Genomic DNA, 16,524 nt, shown 5'->3' on the forward strand with positions numbered 1-16,524 from the left:
TGTATTTCTGCCATGTAAAGTTCTCAGTGAAAACTAATCTGCCTTGCAGATGCCGTTCGGAGTCGGCATAAAACATGTAGGTCCCGTCCCGCCAATTTGTAAAGAAAAATTAAAAGAGGGAGTGCCACGAAATTCCAAAAAAAAAATACCCAAACACAAAATCCCCAAAGAAAAAAAAATTCCCAAACACAAAATCCCAGTGCTATGATAAATATCATGACTGTGTAAAAAATAGCAATATCTTTTTCCTCTTTCATTCATATTTATGTATGTATAACTATATATTCACGTTTTGGCAATACATATTTTTACTTATCCATATATAATTCTAACAAGCTAACAGAAGCGTGTACTACGCAGAAGGACATCACCGTGGCGGTAGCCACGGTTATACCACACACCCGGACTTGGCATGGCGTAGCCCAGGGCCGAAGGCCGCCTATGCAGAAAGTTGGTATGGATTATTAGCCTTTTTTGGTCGCGGCGATTTTAAATTTAGTTTGAATTTATTTCACACATAAAATGGGGATTTTGTGTTGGGGATTATGAGTTTGGGGATTTTGATTTTGGGGATTTTGATTTTGGGGATTTTGATTTTGGGGATAACGTGGTAGACCAATTAAAAGAAGCAAAATCCAAATTGAAACAGAAGCTCCGACTAAAATCTCTTCGCGCTTTAATTTTTTTTAACTGCTACAACAAAAACAATTCAGATATTTGTATTAAATTAGGCCGTAGCCAAAGCAGTGGAAACACTGGAAGAGAATAGCTTAAACTGCAGCCGTGTTAACTTTTATATTGACAGCCAAGCAGCAATTAATGCAATAATCTCAAATAGCACAGCATCTAAAAGTGTATTAGAGTATAAGCAATCCCTTGAGAGAATCGGGACAGAGAAAAGCATACATCTATATGGGGTCCCAGAGCAAATGAGAATAGATGGGAATGAAAAAGCAGATGAATTAGCTAAAAAGGGTGCATCTCTTGAAGTTTGCTCCATAGACGTCCCAATTTGACTGGACGAGATTAAGCGAAGGCGAGAGGTGCACATGATCGACCAAGTGGGAAAGGCTTGGGTTCAAGCGCGGGGCTGTAAAGTGTCGAAGGTTATGTGTAGGTCTTACAACCTTAGACTAACAAAGTTGCTTCTATCATTAAAAAGAAAGGACTGTAGACTCATGGCGGGTATTCTGACTGGACACTGCCTTCTGGCGTCACATGCCTTTAAATTAGACTTGGTCAGTGATAGCAGATGTAGGAAGTGTGGGTTGGAGGAGGAAACGATCGAGCACGTTCCGTGATCATCGCCTGCGCATGCCAGGCTAAGACTCTAGCTATTAGGAGTGATACAGCTGTCAGATCTAGAAGCAGCAAGTAGCTTAAGGCCTAGGAAACTTCTAGTATTTTCCAAGAGGACGGAGTTATTTTATGACATAGGTTCTGGTTTTTGGTTTTAGGGTTTTTCAGTGTGGTCGTTAAAATAAACTTCCGGTGGTAACACTACGGACTCATTCAATATATGTGAGTTCCTCATGGACCGGCCAGTTCAACCTAACCTAGCGTAGGTCTTAACAAATGTAATGAATAGATATAATCATTTCACTAAGCCTCAATTATATTACTTTGATTTTGAAGCTAACAACCAAACATGAAAAGAGTTTTTTCTTATTTAATTATATTCATATGTCAACAAGAGATTATCCTCTAAGTCAGCCATGCTCTCATTGAGTTAATTAAGTATGTGTGTAGAGCGTCATCTAATGAAGTGATAAAAAGATGCCAAGGCATAACGGTAAATCTGCATAAACTGCACATTTAATTTCTCACAAAAGTTATTCGTAATTAAATATTTTACACATCCTGGCCCTGATCCAAATAATTGTCAAACAAAGTCAGCATACCTTTGGCATGTACGGAAGTATGTAGATATGCGATCTCGCGAAATCCTTACATAAGCAAAGCATCAAATATAAATATAAGATCCTGTAAGGGGATAATATGAATATTTACATTGAGCGACACACAATTTTTGCAGCACAATATAGCGGCCTAATTTAACTGTTATTGTATTCCATATTAGGCTGTTTTGAACGGGGTTTTACTTAAGTACTTCAGCTAAACTAAATGTATGCATAGTCTAGCCTAGCGAATAATCATCTTTGCTTTATCGGATTATTATCAACGGGTTAAAGATTCGTTATCGCTTTTATTTTGAAGTTTAACAGTCATTTGGTTTAAAAAAAACCGATGATTCATTATTAACAAATCGATAACAAACTAGTAACACTCCTATAAGCTCGATAGCTGTTCGATAGCAAATCGGATAAATAGTTAATAATTGGTTAATAAAAGATCGATAACTATTAGATGAAAGATAATTTTCGTTTTTCAATTGGATTCATTGTTATTAAAACGTATAAAATTTATAATATAACAATGAGATCACTTTTTGATACATACCGATAAGTTTCGATGAACGATTGATAACTTTTTGATAATTGCTGTTATCTATATTAAATGAATAATAAATCGATAACTCGCCTAGACCTCGTCGATAGCACACTTATAATATAGAGAGTAAAGAAAAGAAAAGAAAAGAAAAGAAAAGAAAAGAAAAGAAAAGAAAAGAAAAGAAAAGAAAAGAAAATAAAAGAAAAGAAAAGAAAAGGAAGAAAAGAAAATAATATAAAAGAAAGGAAAGAAAGAAAGAAAAGAAAAGAAAATGAAATAAAAGAAAAGAAAAGAAAAGAAAAGAAAAGAAAAGAAAAGAAAAGAAAAGAAAAGAAAAGAAATGAAAAGAAAAGAAAAGAAAATATTATATTTTTCTTTTCTTTTATTTTATTTTTATTATCATTCTTTTTTTATTGGCTTCTCTTTCTTTACCTTTCCTTCCCTTGTTTTGCTTTGATTTTACGTCTGATTTCGTTTAATGAATTCTACTATAATAAAGATTTAGTGAAATTTAAACGAATTGTTGAAGAAAAATGCGGAGCCTCATACGAAGTATAGAATACTAGTGTCCCATTATCGTAGAAATTATTTTCATCTTATTTTTCTACAATACCAATAGGCAAAACAAAAATATATTAGGTTAGAGTTAAAAAAAAATTACAAAATCGGTAATAACTCACCTGTGGGTAGAAAGATGACTTGTCCGACCGTCCTCATAGTCAGGGAAAGAGGACCGGTTCGACAGTACCCGAAGGAATGCAAAGAGCACCTGTCAAACAGTACGAGTACAGCATTAAAGAGAGCAGAAAAAGAGAAGAGGAAAAGAACTTTTCCGGCAGATCTTATAGAGGTATAAATATAACCTACTCGTTCAGACATATACAGGTACAATTGGTTTATGCTAGTACGTGGAACCCACATAAAACCCTTTGCAACCCATCCCGGATTCATCCTAGATGACTCACATATTTTATAGGGTTGTTACTATGTTATACCATAGTGTAGTGACTACACTTACGCATGCATACATTCTGTATTCCCCCATATTGTGAGCAAAGATGTTTACACATCAATAAGGCTGGCCTCTCGGAAAAATCTAAAATAATTTTCTAGGGCCTTCCATCTTACTTGTTGCTTTAAGATTTGAAAGGCGTTTCACATCCAAGTAACTAGGAAATAGTAGTGATTGAGCTCCTCAAGGGCTTCTCCCTACAACGAGACGGTTTTCCATTCTCAATCTTAACTCGCCAAACAAAACATTCATTGGCTTAGCTATGTCGATAGAGCATCTGTTGTCCGCATCGAAGATTTTCCATGGCACTATATTTGCTGCTCATTGCGCTTGTAGATCCTAGCAGATCCAATTTAATGGCTCATCATTCCTCGCTCATTTCTTAATATCCCACACCTGCTTCCAAGAAATTCGAGCTCTTTTGCTGCATCTGTTCGATGGGCCTTCTTTATTATATGCCCTTACTTAATTTTTGACTAAGAAGGTTTGGATTTCTGTAACTCTTTTTCAGTCATAACATACTTAAGTATATTGCCCCAGTTTCTTGCCTTAAAGTTTCTCGAATTTGGTCCAGTCCAATCATAACTTGATATATAATATGTAGCGACCTCCTTACAAATACCTATTAATGTGCATAGAAGTGCGGATGCCTAGTTAAATAAATGCCCACTAAAGTTTATATTCAAAATTAATTGCATGGAAGAGCGTCTGGTGAACATTGAGATCATTGAACAGCTTCGTATGCATGGACGTATATTTGTATGCGTGGATGTTTTCAATAGCCTTTGAAAACTGTCAAATATTAGTACGTATAATTACTTCCGAAATTTTCAAAAATTGTCTTTGCCAAACTGCACATCTTGTAATTAGTAAGGAATTTGACACACATAAATATATATATAGTTATGTTCAAATTTCCGCAGAACTACGAACATACATACAAATATATAGGTATACAGAAATACCAACAAGCTAGTTACAATCCAACTCCCAACTGGAGCGAATGTCAGTCTCAACTAGGTACCTAAGTTTGTTTTTTCTGTGAGACCAACTTGGATGGTCGTTTTGTATTGCTTTTGAGTTTGTGTTTCTTTAAAGTGTCGCCTTAACTGCAGCTCTGCTCGGGCGCCAAGTGGTTTACAAATTTTTATCGAAGTAGTCGAACAAAAGCACATGTTGGTTTCCATGGGAGAGGAGACCCAAAAAGAAATTGTTTTCATATGAGCTGATTAAGTAATACGAGACCTAGCCAGACTTGGCTCAAATTTGTATAAGTTAGAGAGTAGGTTTTGCTTATTTCCTCGAGATAACGGCGCTTCTTCTCTGGAAAATTACAAATGCAGTTGTCAGTCGGAAGTGTAGTTCTATATAAACATAAAATTGCTTTCATTTCACGCATGCAGGTTATGGTTAGAGTAATTTCGAACTTTTTCTGTGACTCTCGCAATGTGCAAAATCACATTTGCGGCTCTGAGCCAAATAATTATGATGATAGCCAACGGTACTCCGACTATTGAAAATTTCTGAAAGTAAGGGATCTTATCTCATCGCACGGTGGTAGCGTCTTTGCCTACCACACCGAAGGTACGGAACTCGTGGTCCGGAAAAAGCAACGTCAAATCTTAAGAAAAAAGTGTTTTCAGAAACCAAAAAATTGTCTATGCTTGAGCAGTGGTTTGACAACCACTACGAGTGTATTTCTGCTATGAAAGGCTCCTCAGCAAACATTCATCTGCCTTGAGGGAGCCGCTCGAAGTCGGGATAAAACATGAAGATCCCGTTGTTGTTGTTGTTGTAGCAGTGCTCCGGCCCATCCAATAGGTGCGACCAATCACAAATTGTCATCAATTCTCTCTAACAGGAGTCCAAGGAATGAAGGTCCCGTCCCGAAAATTTGTAGGAAAAAGTTGATTCAGAATGGACATTGCGCCCGAGCAGGCTTGCTGATACATGTACACTATGAAAGAATATAAACACATAACCACCTTGACAATATGCCAATCACTGTGGGGAAACAAAACAAAAAAAGATATGGCGGGACTTCGGGATGGAACTTGTAGGACAAAATTTAAACCTTCTCGACGCAAATTGGAAGAGAAGCTCACCCTTAATCTCCTGGGAAGTAAATCCCGTAAAATTTTTTTTTTTTTTTGGTTCTCCACAATGATTGGCAGATTGTCAAGTTGCTTATGTGTATATATTTTTTCATAGTGTACCTGCAAGCAAGCCTGCTCAGGCGCCAAATCCGTAACACATTTTATCAATCCTGTTTGTTTCCAATGGGAGAGGGCCCACAAATGAATAGGTTTCAGATGAGGTGATGTAGTGCGTTTGTATAAGTAAGAAGGTAAGAGTTCACAGTTAGTGGAAGCTCTTTGTAAAAGTCATTCTAGACGCATAGTTCAGAAAGGATTTGAAATTAAGGACCTTATGTATCTCCGTAAAAAGAACTAGGTCAAGTTTGAATACAATTCACATAACCTCACTCATTTGGCATTAACTTTGAGGTTTACCAAAGTTGGGTTACAAGCACAACCCAAAGAGGGAACCAGAGACAGAACACCGCTTTGAAGCATCCCTTTACTCTGACCTCCTTCAACTAGAGCCATCTAGACTAGCAAACAGGGCTCTTTCGATAGTAAAATTTCAAAGCATAGTTAAACGCCTATTCGATGTCTAGAAAGACATTCAGAGCAAAATCTCGCCTTACTCGGACTAGTTCGAACTTGGTGGAGAGTTTCGCTATAGTTTATGTGTATCCGTATTGGATACTGCATGCTAATGCTGACAGTTGTTCTACGTTATCTAAAAACGATTTTGCGACTTTTTGCTGGCAAATGTCAAAAATTGAGCACAAACATCGCGCTTAGTAGAATTCATTCTAAGCTCAAGTAAGAAAAAAGGAAATGCCATGAATGCGTTTGCCGCTGCAACATGATGTAAAAACCGGTCATTGTTTGTGCAACAACAATTGAATTGTAACGACAACAAGAACAAGGCCAAAAGGTACTGACAACGACAAGAAGAAAACATGAATACAAAACTTGAATCCAGAAAATGCGCATAAAAACTGATGCAGCAGAAGCTTGTGCTGGCAGCGCATAGAGATAAGCAACCACAATACACACACACCCACACAGGGATGTGGTGATGAACAGACACACTCATTAGACTTGAAACAAGGGGAAGATATAGAAGAAGCTCGAAAGGGAAAGCAGCAGAAAAAAATGTTGAATGTGTACTGAGTAGATGGTGGTCTGAAGGTGGTTGTGGTGCACGGCTAAGGATTATTATAGCGACAACGTAGAGCAGCAGCAAGACACACACATGCATTCACTATATTATGAACAAGAACAAAAAAAGCACATGCCGGAAGTAAAAGAAATTCAATGAATGAAATTAAATGCATACTTTGCGTATTTTTTGTTTCTTCTACCAACAACACTTTGCGCTGCTACTTCGCACCACATCCGCAGGAGCAGTGACAGTCGCGCCTGAAGCACCATTGTAGGACAAACAAAAAAATTTTAAAATACTTAAATGCAAAGCAGCGAATTGAAATGTACGAAAAGGATAAGTGCACAACGAACGCGAAGCAGGGGAACAGGTTGTAGCTAATGATGGGAATTGTGTGTACTGGGAACAGACGTGGTTATGGGGGACGGCGTGTATTGCGTTAAATATTTCTTTATTGTAATTCTAATTCGTATCTTAAGTTTTTTTTTATACATTTTTTGTTGTAATTTTGGTTGACTGTTGGCTCTGGCGTTTTTGCAGGTCACTGCGCGCGAATAATAGGCACAAGCTGACTTCAACTTCTTTTTCTTTAACCGCATTTGGTGTGAAAGTCAGCTTTTATATTTTTGTTGACTCTATGAACTGCGTTTGACAGATGCAGAAATAATGAAACAATACAACAAATGCATAGCTGGTAAATGTGTGTACAGTTAGTTCTGTTTGGTGGCAAAGGTCGGCATGAAGACCGTATAATAAAATATTAATTTATATCTGCTTCCAGATACTCCATTGCTTCCATATCGCTGTGTTGCTTCCCACGGTATAAAGCGTTGTGTTCCAAACTAAAGGCGTCTCGTATTCAATTGATGGAAAATGCGACCCACTTTGAGGTGCTTTATGTGCTGAACGTAAGACGCCTCATGTTTAAATTGAAGGAGCATTCCCGGTTGCGGTTCAACCCCTCTACGCACTCCAAGATTAAAACGGATTTTATGCCATAAGATCGTTTTGACTATGACTTAATTGTCGCTAAAACTGACGATGCTCCCCTTGGAATATCTGTATTGTAGGTTTGGATCCGCATATTTGCTTAGAGCCTATACTTCCAACTAGAAATGCTTAGGCAATGCCTTAACTGGCGCCAATTGGCAGTACCAAGGCAAATCAAGTGTTCCTCCATCTGCTTTCCCGTCTCTGTGTAGGTCACCCCTTCTTCTGCTTGCAAGTGCGAGTGTTGATTGAAATACTTACATGAACTGGCCAGCGAAGCTTTTGGTTTTTTATTCGTTGCAAAATCTTCATAACTGTGTAAAGCTTATACAGCTTATACAAGCATGGAACACTCCAAGGGCAATCTAATGTGCTCTTGATGACACCGTACATAATTTCAGCCATACATCAGGACAGCTATGATGAGCGACTTGTAGAGCTTGATTTTTGTTTGTCGAGAGAGCACTTTACTTTTCAATTGCCTGCTCAGTCCGAAGTATCACTTGTTGGCAAGACCTTTTCTCCGTTTTTTGTCTAAGTTGATATTTTTTTCGCTACTAATGCTGGTTCCCACATAGACGCAGGCTTTCTCAGTTTCGAATTCATATCCGCCAACAGTGGCATTACAGCGAAGGCGCGAATGCACTAAGAATATTATTGAGCATGAGAACGGGTCAATTATCTATCTATACCTTGTTTATAAAAATGAAAACGATTTCAAAAACTGTGCTAGTTTCATATACCTTAGTAAAGGTTTATACAAACAAAGATATTGAAATAGGTCGGCCTTGTGAAGAAGATGTTCAGTATTTGGTAGAGAAATTACATATATGCGGAAATTGCGTGAGAGAGGGAATGGAAGAGAAAGAGGGTTGTAGTGGGACTAGAATTAGAAGTGGGAATGGGAATGTGAAGTTTAGCTGAAGTTGGAGTAGGTGTGGTAGTGGTAGTGGGAATTGGAATGGTAATGGAGGTAGGATTGGAGATTGGGCGTAGGAGTGGGAGGCGGACAAATGGAATAATTGATTGACAAAAATTATAAGAAAAATGGAAGACAGAGTGAAAGAAAATGGGATAGATGGTTAATAGGTGAAGCGTGGCTGGATTTTTAAATGTAGGCAAACCAATTTGCGAACAGAAGAAAGTATGCGGGGTACTCTAGTATACTTATAGAAAATCGAACGGCCTACAATAGAAGGATCAAACAGAGATGCTAGTATTACTGTTTTGGTAGTTATTCGAGAAAAAAGTTCAAACTCTAATTGTATGAGATTCCCCATACAACTTGTGTGGAAAAAATAAAGTTGCTTTGAGGCACCTTTAAACATTAAAATAAAATGCTAAACTCTTAACAGGCTATCTTTTTGAATGTCCTGAACAACATTTTTACTATACTAAAAGAAAAAAAGTTGTTTGGCCCACCCTAGTGTTCATAGTATTTGGTACTTATTGCAAATGCTTACCTTCAAATATCTTATATAATAAATATTTGTCGGTTTGTTTGCCCTAGGATAAGTACACAAGTGAAGACGCTGTCATGCATCTTAGGTAGTTCATTTTCGTATGTACTTTCCTAATTCACAGTTATGCTGAATTGCTATTCTGCTATCCCCATACATGGATTAATAGTAATGTTGATGATGGTGTTAGTTTTGTCACGCTCTCAATAAATGATTTTTTAAGCACCATTTTATTGCTTTTTCCTGCACGAGAACAATGGGATAAATTTTTAATAAAAAATAATAAAAACTAGTTAACAGACACTTATACAGTTTCTTTAAGTTTAGTATGTTTTTATTCAGCTGAGCAGAGCTCATAGAGTATATTAACTTTGTTCGCATAGCGGTAATCCGTAACGGCATAAACTAATCGAGATAGATAGACGATAGACGATTTGGCAATCGTTGAAGATATCATGATGAAATTTGGTAGGCACGTTACTCCTATTCCTATATGTGTGCTGAATAAAAATTAGCAAAATCGGATGACGAACACGCCCACTTAAAATAAAAAAATTGTTTAAGTCAAATTTTATCAAAAAAATGTATATCTTTACAGTATATAAGTAAATTATGTCAACATTCAACTCCAGTAATGATATGGTGCAACAAAATACAAAAATAAAAGAAAATTTCAAAATGGACGTTCATTTAATTTGTCTAGATACTTTTAATGCCATAAGTCGAAGAAAAATTTACCAATCATTGTGAAATTTGGTAAGAGCATAGCCTCTATGACGATAACTGTTTTCTGTGAAAATGGGCGAAATCGGTTGAAGCTACGTCCAGTTTTTATACACAGTCGAGCGTCTGTTCTTCCGCCCGGCCGTTAACACGAAAACTTGAGCAAAAATCGATATATCTTTATTAAACTCAGTTCACGTACTTGTGTAAAAAATGGCCGAAATCGGACTATGACCACGCCCACTTTTTCGATATCGAAAATTACGAAAAATGAAAACAAATGCCATAATTCTATACCAAATATGAAAAAAGGGATGAAACGTTGTAATTGGATTGGTTTATACGCAAAATATAACTTTAGAAAAAACTTTGTAAAATCCGTGTGACTCCTTCCATATTAAGTAGAATAAAATGAAAAAGTTTTGCAGGGCGGAATCAAAATCCATTGGAATCTTGGCAGGCATACTGGTCGTTGTATTACATATATAAATAAATTAGCGGTACACGACAGATAATGGTCTGGGTCACCCTGGTCCACATTTTGGTCGATATCTCGAAAACGCCTTCACATATACAACTATGGCCCACTCCCTTTAAAAATACTCTTTGATACGTTCCATTTGATACACATGTCAGACAAACACATTCCATGGTTACCCCAGGTTCATTTTCCTACATGGTGATTTTCCATTATTTTGTCTCCAAAGCTCTCAGCTGAGTATGTAATGTTCGGTTACACCCGAACTTAGCCTTCCTTACTTGGTTTTTCTAAAATCGTCAACCGATGAAAGGCTTATTGGACGATTGTCTTGGGACTTACGAAAGTCTCTACTCATTTAGGTGTTCTTTGGACAAAATTTTCCATAGTATTGACAACTCACGAATGTTTACTGTTGAGAAGCGGAAGGATTGCAAAAAAAGATCTCCATCCCAATCGTCATTGATTTTTTTTTTTTTCATTTATTGAGGTTACCAATACCACAGCATGCCAAGCCGTGTTGCCTGTTATCAGAACCGCCAACTTTTATTTGATTGGCTGCGTATCTAATATAAATATGAATGTTTGTATATTGTGCTGCGAAGATCTCGGAACATTTGTTTTTATCGCTCATTGAGCCGATAAACCAGTTTTAAAGAAAGTTTGGTGATATCATGCCCCTGAGAACAGTTAATTTTTAATGATTCAAGGTTCGAGTCGAGCTCAAGGCCAGAGCAATAATTTTTTTTTTTTTCTTATGATTATTATGGTTTTTTTAATTTTTCAATAATTGAAAAATTTTATTTGTTTTTGGAATAGTAAGTAAACAATTTTTCAGACAACCTGGCATAGCTGCGCAGATAGATCCATTTCGAAGGGTGCTTTAGGCACGCTGGCGTACTGATGATGAAGGCTTAGCACTCTTCGAAATGGATCTATCTGCGCAGCTATGGCAGGTTGTCTGAAAAATTGTCTACTTACTATTCCAAAAACAAAATACAATTTTTCAATTATTGAAAAATTAAGAAAACAATAATTATCATTAGAAAAAAAAATTTTTGTCTTGGCCTTGAGCTCGAATCAATCCTTGAATCATTTATCAATAGGCCGATAAAACAAAAACAATTGTTAACTTTTAATGATTTTTAAAAGGGTTTGTGCCTCAACCACTTCGGAACGGCTAGGAGATTTTGTTGTATGTGGCACAGATAACCAATAACCTGGAAGTCTCTACTCTCTTTACTTTTTTGAAAAAGGGGGAGGAATCTAATGCCACTGGAAACAGTTGCTTTCGATTTTTTATCGTTAATACTCTAAGACCTTGGAAAATTACATTAAGTATGGGTCATTAAGGCTATTTGGACTCCTTCGTGGCCATATTTTCGTGATAATTTTTTATCCCTTCGGTACTATCTTTGGGTAATTATGTGATGTGTGTTCATTTTGGAACTATTTTAGTATTGTTTTGTAGATGTTTAAAAATTATTTCATGACAATTTTCAAAATAATTTCGAGAATATTTTGTAACCGTTTCGTTACAATTTCGGGAATGATTCGAGAACTTTTCGAAACCATATCGGGATAATTTCGGGAATTATTTTCGTATTTTTCTTGGAACGATTTGAGGCTAAATAGTTTTTTTTTTCATTTTTTCGGGACTAAATTGGGATTGCTTTCGGGGTTATTACGGGACAGTTTCTGAATGTGTTCCGGGACAATAATTTGGGATTGATTTTGTTATAAATTATGGGCTATTCCGAAGCCGTTTCGGGATCATTTAAAAATCTATAATGGGATTCTTTTAAGATGGCTTTTGGGACTGTTATGGGGTTGTTTTCGAGATCCTTCTGGTATTTTGTTTGGATAATTTCAGTACTGTTCAGTATATCCAAATAAGTCTTCTATGGTTTTGGAGATCATTTCGAGATCATTTCCGTATTTCTTTCGGGGTGTACTCTGGAATACATCTGGATTATTTCCGAACAGTTTCGGGATAGTTTTAGAACTATTTTGATGATCATTTCGAAAGAATTTTGCAACAGCTTCGATAACATTTCGGGATTTATTACGATGTTATTTTCTTCATCATTCACGGACAATTTCTCAACCGTTTCAGAATGTGCTCTAGGCTATTTCTAAACCTTTTCGGAATAGTTTCCGAGATCATTTTTGGACTATTTTGAAGCCGTTTCATAATTATTTCGGGCTATAATATAATTTTATTACGATACATTTCGGGACCACACTGAGATTGTTTTCGAGGCCCTTTCGGACTTTCACTGGATCGACTTGGAGTTTTATTTGGATAACTTAATTAACGTTTCGGGATCATTTTGGGACTATCTTTCGATCAACCTTCATGTTATTTGAGATAATTTCGGTATGAGTTTTAGATCATTTGAGGATCATTGCGTTCATTGCGATATTAATTTCGGGGTTAATTGGAGACTATTTCTGCATCATTTTGAGACAGTCGCTAGATAGCTTAACAACTATTTCGTGACTTTTTTCGGGACTATTTCGATAATATTTTGGAACCGTTTTCGGATCATTAAGTGATATAAGGAGATTATTTCCAGGTGGGTTTCAAGATCACTACGAGTTTATTTCGAGATCCTTTCGTGACTATCACTGGATCGATCAAGAATAGTGTTTGAATAATTTCACCAACTAAAATCTGAACCGGGACTATCTGGGAATTGGCAATAATTTTGGAATAATATGAAGACAATTTGTGGATAATTTCATGATTGTTTTCAAGATTATATCCGGTGTAGTTCAGAATGTCTTTTTTTTTTTTGTATTCAGCCAATGCGAAACTGTTATAATAAAAGAAATAAAACTTCCACTATGTGCTGCTGATGTCATGCCATTATCAACTTTGTCGTTCCACTACCACAACACAGTTCTTCACTTCAACCCGTTGCCTCATGTTTCTTCTCCCTTTTCGCCTGCATTCATACAGTAACTAATTTTTCAAAAACATTCATAATATAGTTAGCAACTGAGTTAGAATTAATAAAATTAAGTATTAGTTTGAGATTTCTTACAACTTTTTAATTAAATCTAAAACTATGTCACATACACTTTACATTACAATTTTAATTCTATTTATGGCATCTTTTTCGTAATTGTAGGTGTTACATTTCAACAGAAAATATAATAAAAATTGTCAACTTCTGTTAGAAATTATACTCATGGCATGCTCTATCTCATAGCACATAGCACATAGCACATACTAATACATACAAGCATTCCAATTTCATACAATAATGTTCGCAAATTGCATTTATGCACATAAATTGCACCTGATACATTTACATTTACAAAATTTCGAAAATTTTAATCACTATTCTCTTTTGCTATAAAATAACTTCGAACAAAAATTTTGGGAAAGCTTTGAAGCAGTCATCAGTTGTCGAAGCGACTAACATACCTACAAGTGCTCATATGTATGTATGTATGTATGGGTTGGCATTGCTTGAAGTTTTATTACAAGACGTGCATGACAGAAATGCATTTTGAACATACACAAATACGTCAACACAATCACCCACTCGCACACACACAAATAATTGTGATTGTCATCCCGCCAACTAAAGTTACTCATACGCCCAGCTCTGCCATCACCACAAATGAGCAGTGCCGAAGTTTTGAATGAGGATGTAAAAGCTGCTGTTACATTGCAGAATATGTAGGTTTTTTTCTTATTTTTAATGCTTATTTAAGCTATGCATGCATGTGCATGTGTGAGTAAAAGTTTTGTTATGCTTCTACTTTAGTTTGTTGCTCATTGTAAACTCTCATCTTCACTATGGAAAATTTGGTGCCTAATCAGCATTGTCCATTTATTTAGGTTTTATTACTCAAGCTTTGTAGCTTACGAAACATGATCGTGCAATATATGAATTATTTATATGTATGTGTGAATGTATATTCGTACAAGTATACGCATATGTATACGTGTATGTATGGGAAAAATGTTATGATGCACCATAAAAGTGCTAATTTTTTCTGTTTGTTTAAAACTTTTGCTCACAGCCTCTGATTTTAACTTCGGTCTAGTTGCCTACAAGTCTAACAAACTTGCAATTGAAGAGGAAAAAGCAAGCATCACCTTCTTAGTAAAAGCTAAAAATGTAATAAAGTATTGAGTATGAAAATCAGTCCACACATAATGACAAAGTCAGGGAGTGTAACACTTGCTAATGGCAAATAGAGGTAAATTGGAACTGGTGCAAAAAACATTTATGCTTTGGGTGCTATGAGTCTCAACATGATATTCAGGATGGATCCCCCCCCCCCTATTGGATTCGCCTGCCACTTTACAAAAACGTAGCTAGACGTTTGGTGTATTATTTATGCTACAACTTATAAAAGAGGTGGTAAATATCTAACTTATATTGACGAGATATTTTGAGAAGAGTCATTAGTAAATGAGAGAGCACCAAATGAAAATGCGGAAGCCTCGTTTTCGAGAATAGTTAGTTAGAAATGAGAAAGAGTCAGATGTAATGCGAAAGTGTATATGGAAATGAAAATAGTCAGGTATAAATGGGAAAGCATAAACTAAATATGCGAAAGTGCAACTTGTAACTGCAAGATGCTCTTACATTACATTTATTCGGTTCGATAGCAGTGTCTAGAATATAGTCGATCGACCGACCGAAGGGTCGCTTAGCATGAGTGAATTCGCTGCTATAGTAAGGAAAGTTTTCCAACGATCTGAGATGCCCTACTACTATGATTTGAATGACTTAGTTTTGGTGGAAAATGCATGCCATTTAAGTAACAAGTCAAAGTTAGCTGATACTTAGAATAGCCAAACGGAAATGCCGCATTTAGCACTGGGCTCGTCAATGCTCATCACCATCGAGACTCTCTAGGGAAAAGTAAAAAACAGAGGTGCAGGAACACATTACCATACCACTGACAAAGGTATGTTGTAGGTTGAGGAACAGAAGAGTGCAACAACTGAAGGAAGCTGCGCGAGAGTATTCAAGCATTAAACGTCGTTTCATGGAAATGATCTCTCATCCCATCATCCCATCAAGTGTTATGATCCTTAGAGAATATGCCCGTTGCCACATACGTACATAGCTTATCTTTAATTACAAACTGCGTTTTCGAATTTTCGTTTTATGCTTTCTCATTTACAATTGACTATTCTCAATTACAATGAACGCTTTCGAAATATTATTTGACGCTTTCTTATTTAGAAGTGACTATTCTCCTATCGAAGTAACGCTTTCATATTTACACTTGACTATTCTCATTTACAACTGACTATTCTCAATTATAATTGACGCTTTCGGAATCTCATTTGATGCTTTCTTATTTACATGTAACCACTCCCATTTCCATATGATGCTTCCGCATTTATAATTGACTACTCTTATTTATAATTGACTATTTTCATATACAATTGACTATTCCCAATTGCAATTGATGCTTTCAAAAAACCATTTGACGCTTTGTTTTTTAGACGTGACTTTTCTCCTATCGCAGTAACGCTTGCATATTTACAATTTACTTTTCTCATTTACAACTAACTATTCTCAATTATTTCATCTAAAGCTTTCTTGTTTTCTTGTAACCATTCACATTTTCATATGACGCTTTGGCATTTATAATTGACTACTCTTATTTATATTTGACTATTCTAAATTACGATTGCCGCTTTCGAAAGATCATTTGACGGTTTCTTATTTAAAAGTGATTATTTCCCAACGGAGTAACGCTTTCATATTTACACTTGACTATTCTCATTTAAAACTAACTATTCTCAATTATAATTGTCGCTCTCGGAATTTCATTTGACGCTTTCTTATGTACATGTAACTACTCCCATTTCCATATGACGCTTTCGCATTTGTAATTTACTACTCTCATTTATAATTGACTATTCTCAATTACAATTGACGCTTTGGAAATATCATTTGACGCTTTCTTATTTACAACTGGAAATGGTGTACACTCTCCTAGTAAAGGTTTACCATCGGGGATTCTTTTACAAGGCTGCCACTCATTTGTATAAAGATTAAGCCAATTATGTGGCAACCTCGGATAAAGTCAAACAATTTCTAGTTATAATTTTCATAGCGCAAATCCCTGAAACTAGATAAAACAAATATTCCTTAAATGAAAAGCTTGTATTATTAGCGGTGGGTACT

Source organism: Eurosta solidaginis, chromosome 4 (genome assembly GCF_040869045.1).
Source record: "Eurosta solidaginis isolate ZX-2024a chromosome 4, ASM4086904v1, whole genome shotgun sequence".
Lineage (NCBI taxonomy): Eukaryota > Metazoa > Arthropoda > Insecta > Diptera > Tephritidae > Eurosta > Eurosta solidaginis.